This window comes from Oncorhynchus nerka, linkage group LG12 (assembly GCF_034236695.1).
Source record: "Oncorhynchus nerka isolate Pitt River linkage group LG12, Oner_Uvic_2.0, whole genome shotgun sequence".
In the NCBI taxonomy this organism is placed as follows: Eukaryota; Metazoa; Chordata; class Actinopteri; order Salmoniformes; family Salmonidae; genus Oncorhynchus; species Oncorhynchus nerka.
Genome location: NC_088407.1, coordinates 80,764,733 through 80,791,947, shown reverse-complemented (window position 1 = coordinate 80,791,947; position 27,215 = coordinate 80,764,733).

Below are 27,215 nucleotides of genomic sequence, written 5' to 3'. Positions count from 1 at the left end.
TTCAGTACTGTTCAGACCAGGCTAGTACTGTTCAGGCTAGTACTGTTCCAGACTGTTCAGGCTAGTACTGTTCAGACCAGGCTAGTACTGTTCAGACCAGGCTAGTACTGTTCAGACCAGGCTAGTACTGTTCAGACCAGGCTAGTACTGTTCAGACCAGGCTAGTACTGTTCAGACCAGGCTAGTACTGTTCAGACCAGGCTAGTACTGTTCAGACCAGGCTAGTACTGTTCAGACCAGGCTAGTACTGTTCAGACCAGGCTAGTACTGTTCAGACCAGGCTAGTACTGTTCAGACCAGGCTAGTACTGTTCAGACCAGGCTAGTACTGTTCAGACCAGGCTAGTACTGTTCAGACCAGGCTAGTACTGTTCAGACCAGGCTAGTACTGTTCAGACCAGGCTAGTACTGTTCAGACCAGGCTAGTACTGTTCAGACCAGGCTAGTACTGTTCAGACCAGGCTAGTACTGTTCAGACCAGGCTAGTACTGTTCAGACCAGGCTAGTACTGTTCAGACCAGGCTAGTACTGTTCAGACCAGGCTAGTACTGTTCAGACCAGTACTGTTCAGCTAGTACTGTTCAGACCAGGCTAGTACTGTTCAGTGAGGCTAGTACTGTTCAGACCAGGCTAGTACTGTTCAGACCAGGCTAGTACTGTTCAGACCAGGCTAGTACTGTTCAGACCAGGCTAGTACTGTTCAGGCTAGTACTGTTCAGGCTAGTACTGTTCAGACCAGGCTAGTACTGTTCAGACCAGGCTAGTACTGTTCAGACCAGGCTAGTACTGTTCAGACCAGGCTAGTACTGTTCAGACCAGGCTAGTACTGTTCAGACCAGGCTAGTACTGTTCAGACCAGGCTAGTACTGTTCAGACCAGGCTAGTACTGTTCAGACCAGGCTAGTACTGTTCAGACCAGGCTAGTACTGTTCAGACCAGGCTAGTACTGTTCAGACCAGGCTAGTACTGTTCAGACCAGGCTAGTACTGTTCAGACCAGGCTAGTACTGTTCAGACCAGGCTAGTACTGTTCAGACCAGGCTAGTACTGTTCAGACCAGGCTAGTACTGTTCAGACCAGGCTAGTACTGTTGTTCAGACCAGGCTAGTACTGTTCAGACCAGGCTAGTACTGTTCAGACCAGGCTAGTACTGTTCAGACCAGGCTAGTACTGTTCAGACCAGGCTAGTACTGTTCAGACCAGGCTAGTACTGTTCAGACCAGGCTAGTACTGTTCAGACCAGGCTAGTACTGTTCAGACCAGGCTAGTACTGTTCAGACCAGGCTAGTACTGTTCAGACCAGGCTAGTACTGTTCAGCTAGTACTGTTCAGACCAGGCTAGTACTGTTCAGTGTTCAGACCAGGCTACTGTTGTTCAGACCAGGCTAGTACTGTTCAGACCAGGCTAGTACTGTTCAGACCAGGCTAGTACTGTTCAGACCAGGCTAGTACTGTTCAGACCAGGCTAGTACTGTTCAGACCAGGCTAGTACTGTTCATGTGAGGCTAGTACTGTTCAGACCAGGCTAGTACTGTTCAGACCAGGCTAGTACTGTTCAGACCAGGCTAGTACTGTTCAGACCAGGCTAGTACTGTTCAGACCAGGCTAGTACTGTTCATGTTCAGACCAGGCTAGTACTGTTCAGACCAGGCTAGTACTGTTCAGACCAGGCTAGTACTGTTCATGACCAGGCTAGTACTGTTCAGACCAGGCTAGTACTGTTCAGACCAGGCTAGTACTGTTCAGACCAGGCTAGTACTGTTCAGACCAGGCTAGTACTGTTCAGACCAGGCTAGTACTGTTCAGACCAGGCTAGTACTGTTCAGACCAGGCTAGTACTGTTCAGACCAGGCTAGTACTGTTCAGACCAGGCTAGTACTGTTCAGACCAGGCTAGTACTGTTCAGACCAGGCTAGTACTGTTCAGACCAGGCTAGTACTGTTCAGACCAGGCTAGTACTGTTCAGACCAGGCTAGTACTGTTCAGACCAGGCTAGTACTGTTCAGACCAGGCTAGTACTGTTCAGGCTAGTACTGTTCAGACCAGGCTAGTACTGTTCAGACCAGGCTAGTACTGTTCAGACCAGGCTAGTACTGTTCAGTACTGTTCAGACCAGGCTAGTACTGTTCAGACCAGGCTAGTACTGTTCAGACCAGGCTAGTACTGTTCAGACCAGGCTAGTACTGTTCAGACCAGGCTAGTACTGTTCAGACAGACTGTTCAGGCTAGTACTGTTCAGACCAGGCTAGTACTGTTCAGACCAGGCTAGTACTGTTCAGACCAGGCTAGTAGGCTAGTACTGTTCAGACCAGGCTAGTACTGTTCAGACCAGGCTAGTACTGTTCAGACCAGGCTAGTACTGTTCAGACCAGGCTAGTACTGTTCTAGTACTGTTCAGACCAGGCTAGTACTGTTCAGACCAGGCTAGTACTGTTCAGACCAGGCTAGTACTGTTCAGACCAGGCTAGTACTGTTCAGACCAGGCTAGTACTGTTCAGACCAGGCTAGTACTGTTCAGACCAGGCTAGTACTGTTCAGACCAGGCTAGTACTGTTCAGACCAGGCTAGTAGAGGCTAGTACTGTTCAGACCAGGCTAGTACTGTTCAGACCAGGCTAGTACTGTTCAGACCAGGCTAGTACTGTTCAGACCAGGCTAGTACTGTTCAGACCAGGCTAGTACTGTTCAGACCAGGCTAGTACTGTTCAGACCAGGCTAGTACTGTTCAGACCAGGCTAGTACTGTTCAGACCAGGCTAGTACTGTTCAGACCAGGCTAGTACTGTTCAGACCAGGCTAGTACTGTTCCAGACTGTTCAGGCTAGTACTGTTCAGACCAGGCTAGTACTGTTCAGACCAGGCTGTACTGTTCAGACCAGGTTCAGACCAGGCTAGTACTAGTACTGTTCAGACCAGGCTAGTACTGTTCAGACCAGGCTAGTACTGTTCAGACCAGGCTAGTACTGTTCAGACCAGGCTAGTACTGTTCAGACCAGGCTAGTACTGTTCAGACCAGGCTAGTACTGTTCAGACCAGGCTAGTACTGTTCAGACCAGGCTAGTACTGTTCAGACCAGGCTAGTACTGTTCCAGGCTAGTACTGTTCAGGCTAGTACTGTTCATGTGCTAGTAGGCTAGTACTGTTCAGACCAGGCTAGTACTGTTCAGACCAGGCTAGTACTGTTCAGACCAGGCTAGTACTGTTCAGACCAGGCTAGTACTGTTCAGACCAGGCTAGTACTGTTCAGACCAGGCTAGTACTGTTCAGACCAGGCTAGTACTGTTCAGACCAGGCTAGTACTGTTCAGACCAGGCTAGTACTGTTCAGACCAGGCTAGTACTGTTCAGACCAGGCTAGTACTGTTCAGACCAGGCTAGTACTGTTCAGACCAGGCTAGTACTGTTCAGACCAGGCTAGTACTGTTCAGACCAGGCTAGTACTGTTCAGACCAGGCTAGTACTGTTCAGACCAGGCTAGTACTGTTCAGACCAGGCTAGTACTGTTCAGACCAGGCTAGTACTGTTCAGACCAGGCTAGTACTGTTCAGACCAGGCTAGTACTGTTCAGACCAGGCTAGTACTGTTCAGACCAGGCTAGTACTGTTCATGTGAGGCTAGTACTGTTCATGTGAGGCTAGTACTGTTCAGACCAGGCTAGTACTGTTCAGACCAGGCTAGTACTGTTCAGACCAGGCTAGTACTGTTCAGACCAGGCTAGTACTGTTCAGACCAGGCTAGTACTGTTCAGACCAGGCTAGTACTGTTCAGACCAGGCTAGTACTGTTCAGACCAGGCTAGTACTGTTCAGACCAGGCTAGTACTGTTCAGACCAGGCTAGTACTGTTCAGACCAGGCTAGTACTGTTCAGACCAGGCTAGTACTGTTCAGACCAGGCTAGTACTGTTCAGACCAGGCTAGTACTGTTCAGACCAGGCTAGTACTGTTCAGACCAGGCTAGTTCACTGTACTGTTCAGACCAGGCTAGTACTGTTCAGACCAGGCTAGTACTGTTCAGACCAGGCTAGTACTGTTCAGACCAGGCTAGTACTGTTCAGACTAGTACTGTTCAGACCAGGCTAGTACTGTTCAGACCAGGCTAGTACTGTTCAGACCAGGCTAGTACTGTTCAGACCAGGCTAGTACTGTTCATGTGAGGCTAGGCTAGTACTGTTCAGACCAGGCTAGTACTGTTCAGACCAGGCTAGTACTGTTCAGACCAGGCTAGTACTGTTCAGACCAGGCTAGTACTGTTCAGACCAGGCTAGTACTGTTCATGTGTTCAGACCAGGCTAGTACTGTTCAGACCAGGCTAGTACTGTTCAGACCAGGCTAGTACTGTTCAGACCAGGCTAGTACTGTTCAGACCAGGCTAGTACTGTTCAGACCAGGCTAGTACTGTTCAGACCAGGCTAGTACTGTTCAGACCAGGCTAGTACTGTTCAGACCAGGCTAGTACTGTTCAGACCAGGCTAGTACTGTTCAGACCTAGTACTGTTCAGACCAGGCTAGTACTGTTCAGACCAGGCTAGTACTGTTCAGACCAGGCTAGTACTGTTCAGACCAGGCTAGTACTGTTCAGACCAGGCTAGTACTGTTCAGACCAGGCTAGTACTGTTCAGACCAGTACTGTTCAGACCAGGCTAGTACTGTTCAGACCAGGCTAGTACTGTTCAGACTAGTACTGTTCAGTTCAGACCAGGCTAGTACTGTTCATGTGAGGCTAGTACTGTTCAGACCAGGCTAGTACTGTTCAGACCAGGCTAGTACTGTTCAGACCAGGCTAGTACTGTTCAGACCAGGCTAGTACTGTTCAGACCAGGCTAGTACTGTTCAGACCAGGCTAGTACTGTTCAGACCAGGCTAGTACTGTTCAGACCAGGCTAGTACTGTTCAGACCAGGCTAGTACTGTTCAGACCTAGGCTGTTCAGACCAGGCTAGTACTGTTCAGACCAGGCTAGTACTGTTCAGACCAGGCTAGTACTGTTCAGACCAGGCTAGTACTGTTCAGACCAGGCTAGTACTGTTCAGACCAGGCTAGTACTGTTCAGACCAGGCTAGTACTGTTCAGACCAGGCTAGTACTGTTCAGACCAGGCTAGTACTGTTCAGACCGGGCTAGTACTGTTCAGACCAGGCTAGTACTGTTCAGTACTGACCAGGCTAGTACTGTTCAGACCAGGCTAGTACTGTTCAGACCAGGCTAGTACTGTTCAGACCAGGCTAGTACTGTTCAGACCAGGCTAGTACTGTTCAGACCAGGCTAGTACTGTTCAGACCAGGCTAGTACTGTTCAGACCAGGCTAGTACTGTTCAGACCAGGCTAGTACTGTTCAGACCAGGCTAGTACTGTTCAGACCAGGCTAGTACTGTTCAGTACTGTTCAGACCAGGCTAGTACTGTTCAGACCAGGCTAGTACTGTTCAGACCAGGCTAGTACTGTTCAGACCAGGCTAGTACTGTTCAGACCAGGCTAGTACTGTTCAGACCAGGCTAGTACTGTTCAGACCAGGCTAGTACTGTTCAGACCAGGCTAGTACTGTTCAGACCAGGCTAGTACTGTTCAGACCAGGCTAGTACTGTTCAGACCAGGCTAGTACTGTTCAGACCAGGCTAGTACTGTTCAGACCAGGCTAGTACTGTTCAGACCAGGCTAGTACTGTTCAGACCAGGCTAGTACTGTTCAGACCAGGCTAGTACTGTTCAGACCAGGCTAGTACTGTTCAGTACTGTTCTGAGGCTAGTACTGTTCAGACCAGGCTAGTACTGTTCAGACCAGGCTAGTACTGTTCAGACCAGGCTAGTACTGTTCAGACCAGGCTAGTACTGTTCAGACCAGGCTAGTACTGTTCAGACCAGGCTAGTACTGTTCAGACCAGGCTAGTACTGTTCAGACCAGGCTAGTACTGTTCAGTACTGTTCAGACCAGGCTAGTACTGTTCAGACCAGGCTAGTACTGTTCAGACCAGGCTAGTACTGTTCAGACCAGGCTAGTACTGTTCAGACCAGGCTAGTACTGTTCAGACCAGGCTAGTACTGTTCAGACCAGGCTAGTACTGTTCAGACCAGGCTAGTACTGTTCAGACCAGGCTAGTACTGTTCAGTCCAGACTAGTACTGTTCAGACCAGGCTAGTACTGTTCAGACCAGGCTAGTACTGTTCAGACCAGGCTAGTACTGTTCAGACTAGTACTGTTTAGACCAGGCTAGTACTGTTCAGACCAGGCTAGTACTGTTCAGACCAGGCTAGTACTGTTCAGACCAGGCTAGTACTGTTCAGACCAGGCTAGTACTGTTCAGACCAGGCTAGTACTGTTCAGACCAGGCTAGTACTGTTCAGACCAGGCTAGTACTGTTCAGACCAGGCTAGTACTGTTCAGACCAGGCTAGTACTGTTCAGACCAGGCTAGTACTGTTCAGACCAGGCTAGTACTGTTCAGACCAGGCTAGTACTGTTCAGACCAGGCTAGTACTGTTCAGACCAGGCTAGTACTGTTCAGACCAGGCTAGTACTGTTCATGACCAGGCTAGTACTGTTCAGACCAGGCTAGTACTGTTCAGAGGCCTGTTCAGACCAGGCTAGTACTGTTCAGACCAGGCTAGTACTGTTCCCAGGCTAGTACTGTTCAGACCAGGCTAGTACTGTTCAGACCAGGCTAGTACTGTTCAGACCAGGCTAGTACTGTTCAGACCAGGCTAGTACTGTTCAGACCAGGCTAGTACTGTTCAGACCAGGCTAGTACTGTTCAGACCAGGCTAGTACTGTTCAGACCAGGCTAGTACTGTTCACCAGGCTAGTACCAGGCTAGTACTGTTCAGACCAGGCTAGTACTGTTCAGACCAGGCTAGTACTGTTCAGACCAGGCTAGTACTGTTCAGACCAGGCTAGTACTGTTCAGACCAGGCTAGTACTGTTCAGACCAGGCTAGTACTGTTCAGACCAGGCTAGTACTGTTCAGACCAGGCTAGTACTGTTCAGACCAGGCTAGTACTGTTCAGACCAGGCTAGTACTGTTCAGACCAGGCTAGTACTGTTCAGACCAGGCTAGTACTGTTCAGACCAGGCTAGTACTGTTCAGACCAGGCTAGTACTGTTCAGACCAGGCTAGTACTGTTCAGACCAGGCTAGTACTGTTCAGACCAGGCTAGTACTGTTCAGACCAGGCTAGTACTGTTCAGACCAGGCTAGTGTTCAGACCAGGCTAGTACTGTTCAGACCAGGCTAGTACTGTTCAGACCAGGCTAGTACTGTTCAGACCACTGGCTAGTACTGTTCAGACCAGGCTAGTACTGTTCAGACCAGGCTAGTACTGTTCAGACCAGGCTAGTACTGTTCAGACCAGGCTAGTACTGTTCAGACCAGGCTAGTACTGTTCAGACCAGGCTAGTACTGTTCAGACCAGGCTAGTACTGTTCAGACCAGGCTACTGTTCAGACCAGGCTAGTACTGTTCAGACCAGGCTAGTACTGTTCAGACCAGGCTAGTACTGTTCAGACCAGGCTAGTACTGTTCAGACCAGGCTAGTACTGTTCAGACCAGGCTAGTACTGTTCATGTACCAGGCTAGTACTGTTCAGACCAGGCTAGTACTGTTCAGACCAGGCTAGTACTGTTGTTCAGACCAGGCTAGTACTGTTCAGACCAGGCTAGTACTGTTCAGACTAGTACTGTTCAGACCAGGCTAGTACTGTTCAGACCAGGCTAGTACTGTTCAGACCAGGCTAGTACTGTTCAGGCTAGTACTGTTCAGGCTAGTACTGTTCAGACCAGGCTAGTACTGTTCAGGCTGTACTGTTCATGAGGCTAGTACTGTTCAGACCAGGCTAGTACTGTTCAGACCAGGCTAGTACTGTTCAGACCAGGCTAGTACTGTTCAGACCAGGCTAGTACTGTTCAGACCAGGCTAGTACTGTTCAGACCAGGCTAGTACTGTTCAGACCAGGCTAGTACTGTTCAGACTAGTACTGTTCAGACCAGGCTAGTACTGTTCAGACCAGGCTAGTACTCTTCAGACTAGTACTGTTCAGACCAGGCTAGTACTGTTCAGACTAGTACTGTTCAGACCAGTACTGTTCAGACCAGGCTAGTACTGTTCAGACCAGGCTAGTACTGTTCAGACCAGGCTAGTACTGTTCAGACCAGACTAGTACTGTTCAGACCAGGCTAGTACTGTTCCGACCAGGCTAGTACTGTTCAGACCAGACTAGTACTGTTCAGACCAGGCTAGTACTGTTCAGACCAGGCTAGTACTGTTCAGACCAGGCTAGTACTGTTCAGACCAGGCTAGTACTGTTCAGACCAGGCTAGTACTGTTCAGACCAGGCTAGTACTGTTCAGACCAGGCTAGTACTGTTCAGACCAGGCTAGTACTGTTCAGACCAGGCTAGTACTGTTCATGTGAGGCTAGTACTGTTCAGACCAGGCTAGTACTGTTCAGACCAGGCTAGTACTGTTCAGACCAGGCTAGTACTGTTCAGACCAGGCTAGTACTGTTCAGACCAGGCTAGTACTGTTCAGACCAGGCTAGTACTGTTCAGACCAGGCTAGTACTGTTCAGACCAGGCTAGTACTGTTCAGACCAGGCTAGTACTGTTCAGACCAGGCTAGTACTGTTCAGACCAGGCTAGTACTGTTCAGACCAGGCTAGTACTGTTCAGACCAGGCTAGTACTGTTCAGACCAGGCTAGTACTGTTCAGGCTAGTGCTGTTCAGACCAGGCTAGTGCTGTTCAGACCAGGCTAGTACTGTTCAGACCAGGCTAGTACTGTTCAGACCAGGCTAGTACTGTTCAGACCAGGCTAGTACTGTTCAGACCAGGCTAGTGCTGTTCAGACCAGGCTAGTACTGTTCAGACCAGGCTAGTACTGTTCAGACTGGGCTAGTACTGTTCAGACCGGGCTAGTACTGTTCAGACCGGGCTAGTACTGTTCAGACCAGGCTAGTACTGTTCAGACCAGGCTAGTACTGTTCAGACCAGGCTAGTACTGTTCAGACCAGGCTAGTACTGTTCAGACCAGGCTAGTACTGTTCAGACCAGGCTAGTACTGTTCAGACCAGGCTAGTACTGTTCAGACCAGGCTAGTACTGTTCAGACCAGGCTAGTACTGTTCAGACCAGGCTAGTACTGTTCAGACCAGGCTAGTACTGTTCAGACCAGGCTAGTACTGTTCAGACCAGGCTAGTACTGTTCAGACCAGGCTAGTACTGTTCAGACCAGGCTAGTACTGTTCAGACCAGGCTAGTACTGTTCAGACCAGGCTAGTACTGTTCAGACCAGGCTAGTACTGTTCAGACCAGGCTAGTACTGTTCAGACCAGGCTAGTACTGTTCAGACCAGGCTAGTACTGTTCAGACCAGGCTAGTACTGTTCAGACCAGGCTAGTACTGTTCATGTGAGGCTAGTACTGTTCAGACCAGGCTAGTACTGTTCAGACCAGGCTAGTACTGTTCAGACCAGGCTAGTACTGTTCAGACCAGGCTAGTACTGTTCAGACCAGGCTAGTACTGTTCATGTGAGGCTAGTACTGTTCAGACCAGGCTAGTACTGTTCAGACCAGGCTAGTACTGTTCAGACCAGGCTAGTACTGTTCAGACCAGGCTAGTACTGTTCAGACCAGGCTAGTACTGTTCAGACCAGGCTAGTACTGTTCAGACCAGGCTAGTACTGTTCATGTGAGGCTAGTACTGTTCAGACCAGGCTAGTACTGTTCAGTACTGTTCAGGCTAGTACTGTTCAGACCAGGCTAGTACTGTTCAGACCAGGCTAGTACTGTTCAGACCAGGCTAGTACTGTTCAGACCAGGCTAGTACTGTTCAGACCAGGCTAGTACTGTTCAGACCAGGCTAGTACTGTTCAGACCAGGCTAGTACTGTTCAGGGCTAGTACTGTTCAGACCAGGCTAGTACTGTTCAGACCAGGCTAGTACTGTTCAGACCAGGCTAGTAGTACTGTTCATGTGAGGCTAGTACTGTTCAGACCAGGCTAGTACTGTTCAGACCAGGCTAGTACTGTTCAGACCAGGCTAGTACTGTTCAGACCAGGCTAGTACTGTTCAGACCAGGCTAGTACTGTTCAGACCAGGCTAGTACTGTTCAGACCAGGCTAGTACTGTTCAGACCAGGCTAGTACTGTTCAGACCAGGCTAGTACTGTTCAGACCAGGCTAGTACTGTTCAGACCAGGCTAGTACTGTTCAGACCAGGCTAGTACTGTTCAGACCAGGCTAGACTGTTCAGACCAGGCTAGTACTGTTCAGACCAGGCTAGTACTGTTCAGACCAGGCTAGTACTGTTCAGACCAGGCTAGTACTGTTCAGGACCAGGCTAGTACTGTTCAGACCAGGCTAGTACTGTTCAGACCAGGCTAGTACTGTTCAGACCAGGCTAGTACTGTTCAGACCAGGCTAGTACTGTTCAGGCTAGTACTGTTCAGACCAGGCTAGTACTTGTTCAGACTAGTTCATGACCAGGCTAGTACTGTTCAGACCAGGCTAGTACTGTTCATGACCAGGCTAGTACTGTTCAGACCAGGCTAGTACTGTTCAGACCTAGGCTTAGTACTGTGTACTGTTCAGACCAGGCTAGTACTGTTCAGACCAGGCTAGTACTGTTCAGACCAGGCTAGTACTGTTCAGACCAGGCTAGTACTGTTCAGACCAGGCTAGTACTGTTCAGACCAGGCTAGTACTGTTCAGACCAGGCTAGTACTGTACTGTTCAGACCAGGCTAGTACTGTTCAGACCAGGCTAGTACTGTTCAGACCAGGCTAGTACTGTTCAGACCAGGCTAGTACTGTTCAGACCAGGCTAGTACTGTTCAGACCAGGCTAGTACTGTTCAGACCAGGCTAGTACTGTTCAGACCAGGCTAGTACTGTTCAGACTAGTACTGTTCAGACCAGGCTAGTACTGTTCAGACCAGGCTAGTACTGTTCAGACCAGGCTAGTACTGTTCAGACCAGGCTAGTACTGTTCAGACCAGGCTAGTACTGTTCAGACCAGGCTAGTACTGTTCATGTGAGGCTAGTACTGTTCAGACCAGGCTAGTACTGTTCAGACCAGGCTAGTACTGTTCAGACCAGGCTAGTACTGTTCAGACCAGGCTAGTACTGTTCAGACCAGGCTAGTACTGTTCAGACCAGGCTAGTACTGTTCAGACCAGGCTAGTACTGTTCAGACCAGGCTAGTACTGTTCAGACCAGGCTAGTACTGTTCAGACCAGGCTAGTACTGTTCAGACCAGGCTAGTACTGTTCAGACCAGGCTAGTACTGTTCAGACCAGGCTAGTACTGTTCAGACCAGGCTAGTACTGTTCAGACCAGGCTAGTACTGTTCAGACCAGGCTAGTACTGTTCAGACCAGGCTAGTACTGTTCAGACCAGGCTAGTACTGTTCAGACCAGGCTAGTACTGTTCAGACCAGGCTAGTACTGTTCAGACCGGGCTAGTACTGTTCAGACCGGGCTAGTACTGTTCAGACCAGGCTAGTACTGTTCAGACCAGAATAGTACTGTTCATGTGAGGCTAGTACTGTTCAGACCAGGCTAGTACTGTTCAGACCAGGCTAGTACTGTTCAGACCAGGCTAGTACTGTTCAGACCAGGCTAGTACTGTTCAGACCAGGCTAGTACTGTTCATGTGAGGCTAGTACTGTTCAGACCAGGCTAGTACTGTTCAGACCAGGCTAGTACTGTTCAGACCAGGCTAGTACTGTTCAGACCAGGCTAGTACTGTTCAGACCAGGCTAGTACTGTTCAGACCAGGCTAGTACTGTTCAGACCAGGCTAGTACTGTTCAGACCAGGCTAGTACTGTTCAGACCAGGCTAGTACTGTTCAGACCAGGCTAGTACTGTTCAGACCAGGCTAGTACTGTTCAGACCAGGCTAGTACTGTTCAGACCAGGCTAGTACTGTTCAGACCAGGCTAGTACTGTTCAGACCAGGCTAGTACTGTTCAGACCAGGCTAGTACTGTTCAGACCAGGCTAGTACTGTTCAGACCAGGCTAGTACTGTTCAGACCAGGCTAGTACTGTTCAGACCAGGCTAGTACTGTTCAGACCAGGCTAGTACTGTTCAGACCAGGCTAGTACTGTTCAGACCAGGCTAGGCTAGTACTGTTCATGACCAGGCTAGTACTGTTCAGACCAGGCTAGTACTGTTCAGACCAGGCTAGTACTGTTCAGACCAGGCTAGTACTGTTCAGACAGTACTGTTCAGGTACTGTTCAGACTAGTACTGTTCAGACCAGGCTAGTACTGTTCACTGTTCAGACCAGGCTAGTACTGTTCAGACCAGGCTAGTACTGTTCAGACCAGGCTAGTACTGTTCAGACCAGGCTAGTACTGTTCAGACCAGGCTAGTACTGTTCAGACCAGGCTAGTACTGTTCAGACCAGGCTAGTACTGTTCAGACCAGGCTAGTACTGTTCAGACCAGGCTAGTACTGTTCAGACCAGGCTAGTACTGTTCAGACCAGGCTAGTACTGTTCAGACCAGGCTAGTACTGTTCAGACTAGTACAGTTCAGACCAGTAGTACTGTTCATGTGAGGCTAGTACTGTTCAGACCAGGCTAGTACTGTTCAGACCAGGCTAGTACTGTTCAGACCAGGCTAGTACTGTTCAGACCAGGCTAGTACTGTTCAGACCAGGCTAGTACTGTTCAGACCAGGCTAGTACTGTTCAGACCAGGCTAGTACTGTTCAGACCAGGCTAGTACTGTTCAGACCAGGCTTACTGTTCAGACCAGGCTAGTACTGTTCAGGCTAGTACTGTTCAGACCAGGCTAGTACTAGTACTGTTCAGACCAGGCTAGTACTGTTCAGACCAGGCTAGTACTGTTCAGACCAGGCTAGTACTGTTCAGACCAGGCTAGTACTGTTCAGACCAGGCTAGTACTGTTCAGACCAGGCTAGTACTGTTCAGAGGCTAGTTCAGACCAGGCTAGTACTGTTCAGACCAGGCTAGTACTGTTCAGACCAGGCTGTGAGGCTAGTACTGTTCAGACTAGTACTGTTCAGTAGTACTGTTCAGACCAGGCTAGTACTGTTCAGACCAGGCTAGTACTGTTCAGACCAGGCTAGTACTGTTCAGACCAGGCTAGTACTGTTCAGACCAGGCTAGTACTGTTCAGACCAGGCTAGTACTGTTCAGAGGCTAGTACTGTTCAGACCAGGCTAGTACTGTTCATGAGGCTAGTACTGTTCAGACCAGGCTAGTACTGTTCAGACCAGGCTAGTACTGTTCAGACCAGGCTAGTACTGTTCAGACCAGGCTAGTACTGTTCAGACCAGGCTAGTACTGTTCAGACCAGGCTAGTACTGTTCAGACCAGGCTAGTACTGTTCAGACCAGGCTAGTACTGTTCAGACCAGGCTAGTACTGTTCAGACCAGGCTAGTACTGTTCAGGGCTAGTACTGTTCAGACCAGGCTAGTACTGTTCAGTTCACCAGGCCAGGCTAGTACTGTTCAGACCAGGCTAGTACTGTTCAGACCAGGCTAGTACTGTTCAGACCAGGCTAGTACTGTTCAGGCTAGTACTGTTCAGACCAGGCTAGTACTGTTCAGACCAGTACTGTTCAGTACTGTTCAGACCAGGCTAGTACTGTTCAGAGTACTGTTCATGTGAGGCTAGTACTGTTCAGACCAGGCTAGTACTGTTCAGACCAGGCTAGTACTGTTCAGACCAGGCTAGTACTGTTCAGACCAGGCTAGTACTGTTCAGACCAGGCTAGTACTGTTCAGGCTAGTACTGTTCAGGCTAGTACTGTTCAGACCAGGCTAGTACTGTTCAGACCAGGCTAGTACTGTTCAGACCAGGCTAGTACTGTTCAGACCAGGCTAGTACTGTTCAGACCAGGCTGTTCAGTACTGTTCAGACCAGGCTAGTACTGTTCAGACCAGGCTAGTACTGTTCAGACCAGGCTAGTACTGTTCAGACCAGGCTAGTACTGTTCAGACCAGGCTAGTACTGTTCAGACCAGGCTAGTACTGTTCAGACCAGGCTAGTACTGTTCAGACCAGGCTAGTACTGTTCAGACCAGGCTAGTACTGTTCAGACCAGGCTAGTACTGTTCAGACCAGGCTAGTACTGTTCATGTGAGGCTAGTACTGTTCAGACCAGGCTAGTACTGTTCATGTGAGGCTAGTACTGTTCAGACCAGGCTAGTACTGTTCAGACCAGGCTAGTACTGTTCAGACCAGGCTAGTACTGTTCAGACCAGGCTAGTACTGTTCAGACCAGGCTAGTACTGTTCAGACCAGGCTAGTACTGTTCAGACCAGGCTAGGCTAGTACTGTTCAGACCAGGCTAGTACTGTTCAGACCAGGCTAGTACTGTTCAGACCAGGCTAGTACTGTTCAGACCAGGCTAGTACTGTTCATGTGAGGCTAGTACTGTTCAGACCAGGCTAGTACTGTTCAGACCAGGCTAGTACTGTTCAGACCAGGCTAGTACTGTTCAGACCAGGCTAGTACTGTTCAGACCAGGCTAGTACTGTTCAGACCAGGCTAGTACTGTTCAGACCAGGCTAGTACTGTTCAGACCAGGCTAGTACTGTTCAGACCAGGCTAGTACTGTTCAGACCAGGCTAGTACTGTTCAGACCAGGCTAGTACTGTTCAGACCAGGCTAGTACTGTTCAGACCAGGCTAGTACTGTTCAGACCTAGTACTGTTCAGACCAGGCTACTGTTCAGACCAGGCTAGTACTGTTCAGACCAGGCTAGTACTGTTCAGACCAGGCTAGTACTGTTCAGACCAGGCTAGTACTGTTCAGACCAGGCTAGTACTGTTCAGACCAGGCTAGTACTGTTCAGACCAGGCTAGTACTGTTCAGACCAGGCTAGTACTGTTCAGACCAGGCTAGTACTGTTCAGTACTGTTCAGACCAGGCTAGTACTGTTCAGACCAGGCTAGTACTGTTCATGTGAGGCTAGTACTGTTCAGACCAGGCTAGTACTGTTCAGACCAGGCTAGTACTGTTCAGACCAGGCTAGTACTGTTCAGACCAGGCTAGTACTGTTCAGACCAGGCTAGTACTGTTCAGACCAGGCTAGTACTGTTCAGACCAGGCTAGTACTGTTCAGACCAGGCTAGTACTGTTCAGGCTACCTGTTCAGACCAGGCTAGTACTGTTCAGACCAGGCTAGTTCAGACCAGGCTGTACTGTTCAGACCAGGCTAGTACTGTTCAGACCAGGCTAGTACTGTTCAGACCAGGCTAGTACTGTTCAGACCAGGCTAGTACTGTTCATACTGTTCAGACCAGGCTAGTACTGTTCATGTGAGGCTAGTACTGTTCAGACCAGGCTAGTACTGTTCAGACCAGGCTAGTACTGTTCATGTGAGGCTAGTACTGTTCAGACCAGGCTAGTACTGTTCAGACCAGGCTAGTACTGTTCAGACCAGGCTAGTACTGTTCAGACCAGGCTAGTACTGTTCAGACCAGGCTAGTACTGTTCATGTGAGGCTAGTACTGTTCAGACCAGGCTAGTACTGTTCAGACCAGGCTAGTACTGTTCAGACCAGGCTAGTACTGTTCAGACCAGGCTAGTACTGTTCAGACCAGGCTAGTACTGTTCAGACCAGGCTAGTACTGTTCAGACCAGGCTAGTACTGTTCAGACCAGGCTAGTACTGTTCAGACCAGGCTAGTACTGTTCAGACCAGGCTAGTACTGTTCAGACCAGGCTAGTACTGTTCATGTGAGGCTAGTACTGTTCAGACCAGGCTAGTACTGTTCAGACCAGGCTAGTACTGTTCAGACCAGGCTAGTACTGTTCAGACCAGGCTAGTACTGTTCAGACCAGGCTAGTACTGTTCAGACCAGGCTAGTACTGTTCAGACCAGGCTAGTACTGTTCATGTGACCAGGCTAGTACTGTTCAGACCAGGCTAGTACTGTTCATGACTGTTCAGACCAGGCTAGTACTGTTCATGACCAGGCTAGTACTGTTCAGACCAGGCTAGTACTGTTCAGACCAGGCTAGTACTGTTCAGACCAGGCTAGTACTGTTCAGACCAGGCTAGTACTGTTCAGACCAGGCTAGTACTGTTCAGACCAGGCTAGTACTGTTCAGACCAGGCTAGTACTGTTCAGACCAGGCTAGTACTGTTCAGACCAGGCTAGTACTGTTCAGACCAGGCTAGTACTGTTCAGACCAGGCTAGTACTGTTCAGACCAGGCTAGTACTGTTCAGACCAGCTAGTACTGTTCAGACCAGGCTAGTACTGTTCAGACCAGGCTAGTACTGTTCAGACCAGGCTAGTACTGTTCAGACCAGTTCAGCTAGTACTGTTCAGACCAGGCTAGTACTGTTCAGACCAGGCTAGTACTGTTCAGACCAGGCTAGTACTGTTCAGACCAGGCTAGTACTGTTCAGACCAGGCTAGTACTGTTCAGACTGTTCAGGCTAGTACTGTTCAGACCAGGCTAGTACTGTACTGTTCAGACCAGGCTAGTACTGTTCAGACCAGGCTAGTACTGTTCAGACCAGGCTAGTACTGTTCAGACCAGGCTAGTACTGTTCAGACCAGGCTAGTACTGTTCAGACCAGGCTAGTACTGTTCAGACCAGGCTAGTACTGTTCAGACCAGGCTAGTACTGTTCAGGCCAGGCTAGTACTGTTCAGACCAGGCTAGTACTGTTCTGTTCAGACCAGGCTAGTACTGTTCAGACCAGGCTAGTACTGTTCAGACCAGGCTAGTACTGTTCAGACTGTTCAGACCAGGCTAGTACTGTTCAGACCAGGCTAGTACTGTTCAGGCTAGTACTGTTCAGACCAGGCTAGTACTGTTCAGACCAGGCTAGTACTGTTCAGACCAGGCTAGTAGGCTAGTACTGTTCAGACCAGGCTAGTACTGTTCATGTGAGGCTAGTACTGTTCAGACCAGGCTAGTACTGTTCAGACCAGGCTAGTACTGTTCAGACCAGGCTAGTACTGTTCAGACCAGGCTAGTACTGTTCCCAGGCTAGTACTGTTCAGACCAGGCTAGTACTGTTCAGACCAGGCTAGTACTGTTCAGACCAGGCTAGTACTGTTCAGACCAGGCTAGTACTGTTCAGACCAGGCTAGTACTGTTCAGGCTAGTACTGTTCAGACCAGGCTAGTACTGTTCAGACCAGGCTAGTACTGTTCAGACCAGGCTAGTACTGTTCAGACCAGGCTAGTACTGTTCAGACCAGGCTAGTACTGTTCAGACCAGGCTAGTACTGTTCAGACCAGGCTAGTACTGTTCAGACCAGGCTAGTACTGTTCAGACCAGGCTAGTACTGTTCAGAGGCTAGTACTGTTCAGACCAGGCTAGTACTGTTCAGACCAGGCTAGTACTGTTCAGACCAGGCTAGTACTGTTCAGACCAGGCTAGTACTGTTCAGACCAGGCTAGTACTGTTCAGACCAGGCTAGTACTGTTCAGACCAGGCTAGTACTGTTCAGACCAGGCTAGTACTGTTCAGACCAGGCTAGTACTGTTCAGACCAGGCTAGTACTGTTCAGACCAGGCTAGTACTGTTCAGACCAGGCTAGTACTGTTCAGACCAGGCTAGTACTGTTCAGACCAGGCTAGTACTGTTCAGACCAGGCTAGTACTGTTCAGACCAGGCTAGTACTGTTCAGACCAGGCTAGTACTGTTCAGACCAGGCTAGTACTGTTCAGACCGGGCTAGTACTGTTCAGACCGGGCTAGTACTGTTCAGACCAGGCTAGTACTGTTCAGACCAGGCTAGTACTGTTCAGACCAGGCTAGTGCTGTTCAGACCAGGCTAGTACTGTTCAGGCTAGTACTGTTCAGACTAGTACTGTTCAGACCAGGCTAGTACTGTTCAGACCAGGCTAGTACTGTTCAGACCAGGCTAGTACTGTTCAGACCAGGCTAGTACTGTTCATGTACTGTTCAGACCAGGCTAGTACTGTTCAGACCAGGCTAGTACTGTTCAGACCAGGCTAGTACTGTTCAGACCAGGCTAGTACTGTTCAGACCAGGCTAGTACTGTTCAGACCAGGCTAGTACTGTTCAGACCAGGCTAGTACTGTTCAGACCAGGCTAGTACTGTTCAGACCAGGCTAGTACTGTTCAGACCAGGCTAGTACTGTTCAGACCAGGCTAGTACTGTTCAGACCAGGCTAGTACTGTTCAGACCAGGCTTCAGTAGGCTAGTACTGTTCAGACCAGGCTAGTACTGTTCAGACCAGGCTAGTACTGTTCAGACCAGGCTAGTACTGTTCAGTGAGGCTAGTACTGTTCAGACCAGGCTAGTACTGTTCATGACCAGGCTGTTCAGTAGGCTGTACTGTTCATGTGAGGCACTGTTCAGACCAGGCTAGTACTGTTCAGACCAGGCTAGTACTGTTCAGACCAGGCTAGTACTGTTCAGACCAGGCTAGTACTGTTCAGACCAGGCTAGTACTGTTCAGACCAGGCTAGTACTGTTCAGACCAGGCTGTGAGGCTAGTACTGTTCAGACCAGGCTAGTACTGTTCAGACCAGGCTAGTACTGTTCAGACCAGGCTAGTACTGTTCAGACCAGGCTGTTCAGAGTACTGTTCAGACCAGGCTAGTACTGTTCAGACCAGGCTAGTACTGTTCAGACCAGGCTAGTAGTTCAGACCAGGCTAGTACTGTTCTGTTCAGACCAGGCTAGTACTGTTCAGACCAGGCTAGTACTGTTCAGACCAGGCTAGTACTGTTCAGACCAGGCTAGTACTGTTCAGACCAGGCTAGTACTGTTCAGACCAGGCTAGTACTGTTCACTGTTCAGACCAGGCTAGTACTGTTCAGACCAGGCTAGTACTGTTCAGACCAGGCTAGTACTGTTCAGACCAGGCTAGTACTGTTCAGACCAGGCTAGTACTGTTCAGACCAGGCTAGTACTGTTCAGACCAGGCTAGTACTGTTCAGACCAGGCTAGTACTGTTCAGACCAGGCTAGTACTGTTCAGACCAGGCTAGTACTGTTCATGACCAGGCTAGTACTGTTCAGTACTGTTCAGAGCTAGTACTGTTCAGACCAGGCTAGTACTGTTCAGACCAGGCTAGTACTGTTCAGACCAGGCTAGTACTGTTCAGACCAGGCTAGTACTGTTCAGACCAGGCTAGTACTGTTCAGACCTGTTCAGGCTAGTACTGTTCATGTACTGTTCAGGCTAGTACTGTTCAGACCAGGCTAGTACTGTTCAGACCAGGCTAGTACTGTTCAGACCAGGCTAGTACTGTTCATGTGAGGCTAGTACTGTTCATGTGAGGCTAGTACTGTTCAGACCAGGCTAGTACTGTTCATGTGAGGCTAGTACTGTTCAGACCAGGCTAGTACTGTTCAGACCAGGCTAGTACTGTTCAGACCAGGCTAGTACTGTTCAGACCAGGCTAGTACTGTTCAGACCAGGCTAGTACTGTTCAGACCAGGCTAGTACTGTTCATGTGAGGCTAGTACTGTTCAGACCAGGCTAGTACTGTTCATGTGAGGCTAGTACTGTTCAGACCAGGCTAGTACTGTTCATGTGAGGCTAGTACTGTTCAGACCAGGCTAGTACTGTTCAGACCAGGCTAGTACTGTTCAGACCAGGCTAGTACTGTTCAGACCAGGCTAGTACTGTTCAGACCAGGCTAGTACTGTTCAGACCAGGCTAGTACTGTTCAGACCAGGCTAGTACTGTTCAGACCAGGCTAGTACTGTTCAGTACCAGGCTAGTACTGTTCAGACCAGGCTAGTACTGTTCAGACCAGGCTAGTACTGTTCAGACCAGGCTAGTACTGTTCAGACCAGGCTAGTACTGTTCAGACCAGGCTAGTACTGTTCAGACCAGGCTAGTACTGTTCAGACCAGGCTAGTACTGTTCAGACCAGGCTAGTACTGTTCAGACCAGGCTAGTACTGTTCATGTGAGGCTAGTACTGTTCAGACCAGGCTAGTACTGTTCAGACCAGGCTAGTACTGTTCAGACCAGGCTAGTACTGTTCAGACCAGGCTAGTACTGTTCATACTGTTCAGACCAGGCTAGTACTGTTCAGACCAGGCTAGTACTGTTCAGACCAGGCTAGTACTGTTCAGACCAGGCTAGTACTGTTCAGACCAGGCTAGTACTGTTCAGACCAGGCTAGGCTAGTACTGTTCAGACCAGGCTAGTACTGTTCAGACCAGGCTAGTACTGTTCAGACTAGTACTGTTCAGACCAGGCTAGTACTGTTCAGACCAGGCTAGTACTGTTCAGACCAGGCTAGTACTGTTCAGACCAGGCTAGTACTGTTCAGACCAGGCTAGTACTGTTCAGACCAGGCTAGTACTGTTCAGACCAGGCTAGTACTGTTCAGACCAGGCTAGTACTGTTCAGACCAGGCTAGTACTGTTCAGACCAGGCTAGTACTGTTCAGACCAGGCTAGTACTGTTCAGACCAGGCTAGTACTGTTCAGACCAGGCTAGTACTGTTCAGACTGTTCAGACCAGGCTAGTACTGTTCAGACCAGGCTAGTACTGTTCAGACCAGGCTAGTACTGTTCAGACCAGGCTAGTACTGTTCAGACCAGGCTAGTACTGTTCAGACCAGGCTAGTACTGTTCAGACCAGGCTAGTACTGTTCAGACCAGGCTAGTACTGTTCAGACCAGGCTAGTACTGTTCAGACCAGGCTAGTACTGTTCAGACCAGGCTAGTACTGTTCAGACCAGGCTAGTACTGTTCAGACCAGGCTAGTACTGTTCAGACCAGGCTAGTACTGTTCAGACCAGGCTAGTACTGTTCAGACCAGGCTAGTGAGACCAGGCTAGTACTGTTCAGACCAGGCTAGTACTGTTCAGACCAGGCTAGTACTGTTCAGACCAGGCTAGTACTGTTCAGACCAGGCTAGTACTGTTCAGACCAGGCTAGTACTGTTCAGACCAGGCTAGTACTGTTCAGACCAGGCTAGTACTGTTCAGACCAGGCTAGTACTGTTCAGACCAGGCTAGTACTGTTCAGTACTGTAGTACTGTTCAGACCAGGCTAGTACTGTTACTGTTCATGTGAGGCTAGTACTGTTCAGACCAGGCTAGTACTGTTCTAGTAGTACTGTTCAGACCAGGCTAGTACTGTTCAGACCAGGCTAGTACTGTTCAGACCAGGCTAGTACTGTTCAGACCAGGCTAGTACTGTTCAGACCAGGCTAGTACTGTTCAGACCAGGCTAGTACTGTTCATGACCAGGCTAGTACTGTTCAGACCAGGCTAGTACTGTTCAGGCTAGTACTGTTCAGACCAGGCTAGTACTGTTCAGACCAGGCTAGTACTGTTCAGACCAGGCTAGTACTGTTCAGACTAGTACTGTTCAGACCAGGCTAGTACTGTTCAGACCAGGCTAGTACTGTTCAGACCAGGCTAGTACTGTTCCAGGCTAGTACTGTTCAGACCAGGCTAGTACTGTTCAGACCAGGCTAGTACTGTTCAGACCAGGCTAGTACTGTTCAGACCAGGCTAGTACTGTTCAGACCAGGCTAGTACTGTTCAGACCAGGCTAGTACTGTTCAGACCAGGCTAGTACTGTTCAGACCAGCTAGTACTGTTCAGACCAGGCTAGTACTGTTCAGACCAGGCTAGTACTGTTCAGACCAGGCTAGTACTGTTCAGACCAGGCTAGTACTGTTCATGTGAGGCTAGTACTGTTCAGACCAGGCTAGTACTGTTCAGACCAGGCTGTACTGTTCAGTACTGTTCAGACCAGGCTAGTACTGTTCAGACCAGGCTAGTACTGTTCAGACCAGGCTAGTACTGTTCAGACCAGGCTAGTACTGTTCAGACCAGGCTAGTACTGTTCAGACCAGGCTAGTACTGTTCAGACCAGGCTAGTACTGTTCAGACCAGGCTAGTACTGTTCAGACCAGGCTAGTACTGTTCAGACCAGGCTAGTACTGTTCAGACCAGGCTAGTACTGTTCAGACCAGGCTAGTACTGTTCAGACCAGGCTAGTACTGTTCAGACCAGGCTAGTACTGTTCAGTACTGTAGGCTAGTACTGTTCAGACCAGGCTAGTACTGTTCAGACCAGGCTAGTACTGTTCAGACCAGGCTAGTACTGTTCATGTGAGGCTAGTACTGTTCAGACCAGGCTAGTACTGTTCATGACCAGGCTAGTACTGTTCAGACCAGGCTAGTACTGTTCAGACCAGGCTAGTACTGTTCAGACCAGGCTAGTACTGTTCAGACCAGGCTAGTACTGTTCAGACCAGGCTAGTACTGTTCATTTAGTACTGTTCAGACCAGGCTAGTACTGTTGTTCATGTGTTCCTAGTACTGTTCAGACCAGGCTAGTACTGTTCAGACCAATGCTAGTACTGTTCAGACCATGCTAGTACTGTTCAGACCAAGGCTGTTCAGACCAGTAATGTAGACCAGGCCAGTGCTGTTCACAACCAGGCTAGTGCTGTATAAACACAAGTATAAAGGGATGAAGAATATGTACATAAAAATATATGAATGAGTGATGTGTAACGTGCGTCGTATGAAATACAAACACATAGAATGCCCACCCAAATCACACCCTGACCAACCCCAAAAAAGCTCTCTACGGTCAGGGTGTGACATGATGGTACAGAACGGCATAGGCAAGATGCAGTAGATGGTATTAGGTACAGTATATACACATGAGATGAGTGATGTAGGGTATGTAAACATTATATGAAGTGGCATTGTTTAAAGTGGCTAGTGATACATGTATTGCATCAAGATGGCAAGATGCAGTAGATGGTATAGAGTACAGTATATACACATGAGATGAGTGATGTAGGGTATGTAAACATTATATGAAGTGGCATTGTTTAAAGTGGCTAGTGATACATTTTTCATCCATTTTTACATTATTAAAGTGGCTGGAGTTGAGTCAGTATGTTGGCAGCAGCCACTCAATGTTAGTGGTGGCTGTTTAACAGTCTGATGGCCTTGAGATAGAAACTGTTTTTCAATCTCTCGGGCCCCGCTTTGATGCACCTGTACTGACCTCGCCTTCTGGATGATAGCAGGGTGAACAAGCAGTGGCTCGGGTGGTTGTTGTCTGATGATCTTTATGGCCTTCCTGTGACATCGGGTGGTGTAGGTGGTGTAGGTGTCCTGGAGGGCAGGTAGTTTGCCCCTGGTGATGCGTTGTGCAGACCTCACTACCCTCTGGAGAGCCTTGCGGTTGTGGGTGGAGCAGTTGCCTTACCAGGCTTTTGGTGACAAGCCAAATTTCTTCAGCCTCCACTCTGTCTGTGTGGGTGGACCAATTCAGTTTGTCCGTGATGTGTACGCCGAGGAACTTAAAACTTACTACCCTCTCCACTACTGTCCCGTCGATGTGGATAGGGAGGTGCTCCTCTGGTGTTTCCTGAAGTCCACGATCATCTCCTTTGTTTTGCTGACGCTGAGTGTGAGGTTATTTTCCTGACACCACACTCCGAGGGCCCTCACCTCCTCCCTGCAGGACGTCTCGTCGTTGTTGGTAATCAAGCCTACCACTGTTGTGTCGTCTGCAAACTTGATGATTGAGTTCGAGGCGTGCATGGCCACGCAGTCGTGGGTGAACAGGGAGTACAGGAGAGGGCTCAGAACGCACCCTTGTGGGGCCCCAGTGTTGAGGATCAGCTGAGTTGAGATGTTGTTACCTACCCTTGCCACCTGGGGGAGGCGGCCGGTCAGGAAGTCCAGTACCCAGTTGCACAGGGCGGGGTCGAGACCCAGGGTCTCGAGCTTGATGACGAGTTTGGAGGGTACTATGGTGTTAAATGCTGAGCCGTAGTCGATGAACAGCATTCTCACATAGGTATTCCTCTTGTCCAGATGGGTTAGGGCAGTATGCAGTGTGGTTGCGATTGCGTCGTCTGTGGACCTATTGGGGCGGTAAGCAAATTGGAGTGGGTCTAGGGTGTCGGGTAGCACTTCATGATGATGGAAGTGAGTGTTACAGGGCGGTAGTCGTTTAGCTCAGTTACCTTGGCTTTTTTGGGAACAGGAACAATGGTGGCCCTCTTGAAGCATGTGGGAACAGCAGACTGAGAAAAGGATTGATTTAATATGTCCGTAAACAAACCAGCCAGCTGGTCTGCGCATTCTCTGAGGACGTGGCTGGGGATGCCATCTGGGCCTGCAGCCTTGCGAGGGTTAACACGTTTAAATGTTTTACTCACGTCGGCTGCAGTGAAGGAGAGCCCGCAGGTTTTGGTAGCAGGCCGTGTCAGTGGCACTGTATTGTCCTCAAAGCAAGCAAAAAAGTTGTTTAGTCTGTTTGGGAGCAAGACATCGTGGTCCGCGACGGGGCTGGTTTTCTTTTTGTAATCCGTGGTTGACTGTAGACCCTGCCACATACCTCTTGTGTCTGAGCCGTTGAATTGCGACTCTACTTTGTCTCTATACTGACGCTTAGCTTGTTTGATTGCCTTGCGGAGGGAATAGCTACACTGTTTGTATTCAGTCATGTTTCCGGTCATCTTGCCCTGATTAAAAGCAGTGGTTCGCGCATTCAGTTTCGCGCGAATGCTGCCATCAATCCACAGTTTCTGGTTTGGGAATGTTTTAATAGTAGCTGTGGGTACGACATCGCCGATGCACTTGCTAATGAACTCGCTCACCGAATCAGCGTCTTCGTCAATGTTGTTTTTTTGACGCAATGCGGAACATATCCCAGTCCACGTAATCGAAGCAATCTTGAAGCATGGAATCAGATTGGACCAGCGTTGAACAGACCTGAGCGCGGGAGCTTCCTGTTTTAGTTTCTGTCTATAGGCTGGAAGCAACAAAATGGAGTCGTGGTTAGCTTTTCCAAAAGGAGGGCGGGGGAGGGCCTTATATGCGTCGCGGAAGTTAGAATAACAATGATCCAGGGTTTTACCAGCCCTGGTTGCACAATCAATATGCTGATAGAATTTGGGGAGTCTTGTTTTCAGATTAGCCTTGTTAAAATCCCCAGCTACAATGAATTGCAAGCTGAAGAACACCATCCCAGCCATGAAGCACGGGGGTGGCAGAATCATGTTGTGGGGGTGCTTTGCTGCAGGAGGGAGTGGTGCACTTCACAAAATAAATGGCATCATGAGGATGGAAAATGATGTAGGTATGTTGAAGCAACATCTCAAGACATCAGTCAGGAAGTTAAAGCTTGGTTGCAGATAGGTCTTCCAAAAATGGACAATGACTCCAAGCATACTTCCAAAATTGTGGCAAAATGGCTTAAGGACAACAAAGTCAAGGTATTGGAGTGACCATCACAAAGCCCTGACCTCAATCCTATAGAAAATTTGTGGGCAGAAATGAAAATGTGTGTGCGAGCAAGGAGGCCTACAAACCTGACTCAGTTAGACCAGCTTTGTCAGGAGGAATGGGCCAAAATTCACCCAACTTATTGTGGGAAGCTTGTGGAAGGCCACCCGAAATGTTTGACCCAAGTTAAACAATTTAAAGGCAATGCTACCAAATACTAACTGAGTGTATATAATATTCTGACCAACTGGGAATGTGATGAAAGAAATCAAATCTGAAATAAATAATTCTCTCTAATATTATTCTGACATTTCACATTCTTCAAATAAAGTGGTGATCCTAACTTACCTTCTACAGGGATTTTTTTACTAGGATTAAATGTCAGGAATTGTGAAAAACTGAGTGTAAATGTATTTGGCTCAGCTGTATGTAAACTTCTGACTTCAACTGTACACAGGGGGGTGCCGGTACAGAGTCAATAGGCACCGGTTAGTATGAACATGAAGATAGAGTTATTAAAGTGGCATAGATGACAACATAGAGTGGCAGTGTTGTGGAGAGGGGGGGGGGGGCAATGCAAATAGTCTGGGTAGCCATTTGACTAGATGTTAATGTCTTTTGGCTTGGGGGTAGAACCTGTTTAGAAGCCTCTTGGACCTAGACTTGGCACTCCGGTACTGCTTGCCATGCTGTAGCAGAGAGAACAGTCTATGACGAGGGTGGCTAGAGTCTTTGACAATTTTTTGGGCCTTCCTATGACCGCCTGGTATAGAGGTCCTGGGTGGCAGGAAGCTTGGCCCCAGTGATGTACTGGGCCGTTCACACTACCCTCTGTAGTGCCTTGCGGTCAGAGGCCGAGCAGTTGCCATACCAGGCAGTGATGCAACTTGAAGCTCTCAACATGCTCCACTGCAACACCCATGAGAATGGGTGTGTGTTCGGTACTCTTTTTCCTGTAGTCCACAATCATCTCCTTTGTCTTGATCACGATGAGGGAGAGATTGTTGTCCTGGCACCACACAGCCAGGTCTCTGACCTCCTCCCTATAGGCTGTCTCGTTGTTGAATGTGATCAGGCCTACCACTGTTGTGTCATCGGCAAATTTAATGGTGTTTAGAGTCGTGCCTGGCCATGCAGTCATGAGTGAACAGGGAGTACAAGAGGGGGCTAAGCACGCACCCCTGAGGGGCCCCTATGTTGAGGATCAGCATGGCAGATGTGTTCTTACCTACCCTTACCACCTGGTGGCAGCCCATCAGGAAGTCCAGGTTCCAGTTGCAGAGGGAATTGTTTAGTCCCAGGGTCCTTAGCTTATTGATGAGCTTTGAGGGCACTATGGTGTTGAATGCTGAGCTGTAGTCAATGAATAACATTCTCACCTAGGTATTCCTTTTGTCCAGGTGGGAAAGGGCAGTGTGGAGTGCAATAGAGACTGCATCATCTGTGAATCTGTTGGGGCAGTATGCAAATTGGCTACAGACGTGAGCGCTACGAGTTGGTAGTCATTTAGGCAGGTTACCTTAGTGTTTTTGGCACAGGGACTGTGGTGGTCTGCTTAAAATATGTTGGTATTACAGACTCGGATAGAGAGAGGTTGAAAATGTCAGTGAAGACACTTGCTAGTTGGTTAGCGCATGCTCACAGTACACGTCCTGGTAATCAGTCTGGCCCTGCGGCCTTGTGAATGTTGACCTGTCTAAAGGTCTTACAAACACCGGCTGCAGAGAGCGTGATCACACAGTCTTAAGGTACAGCTGTTGCTCTCATGCATGTTTTAGTGTTATTTGCCTTGAAGCGAGCATAGAAGTAGTTTAGTTTGTCTGGTAGGCTCGTGTCACTGGGCGGCTCTCGGCTGTGCTTCCCTTTGTAGTGTGTAATGGTTTGCAAGCCCTCCACATCCAACGAGCGTCAGAGCCAGAGTAGTACAACTCGATCTTAGTCTTGTATTGACGCTTTGCCTGTTTGATGGTTTGTCGGAGGGCAAAGCGGCAGCTCTAGCCTTCAAAGCGGCAGCTCTAGCCTTTAGCTCAGTGCAGATGCT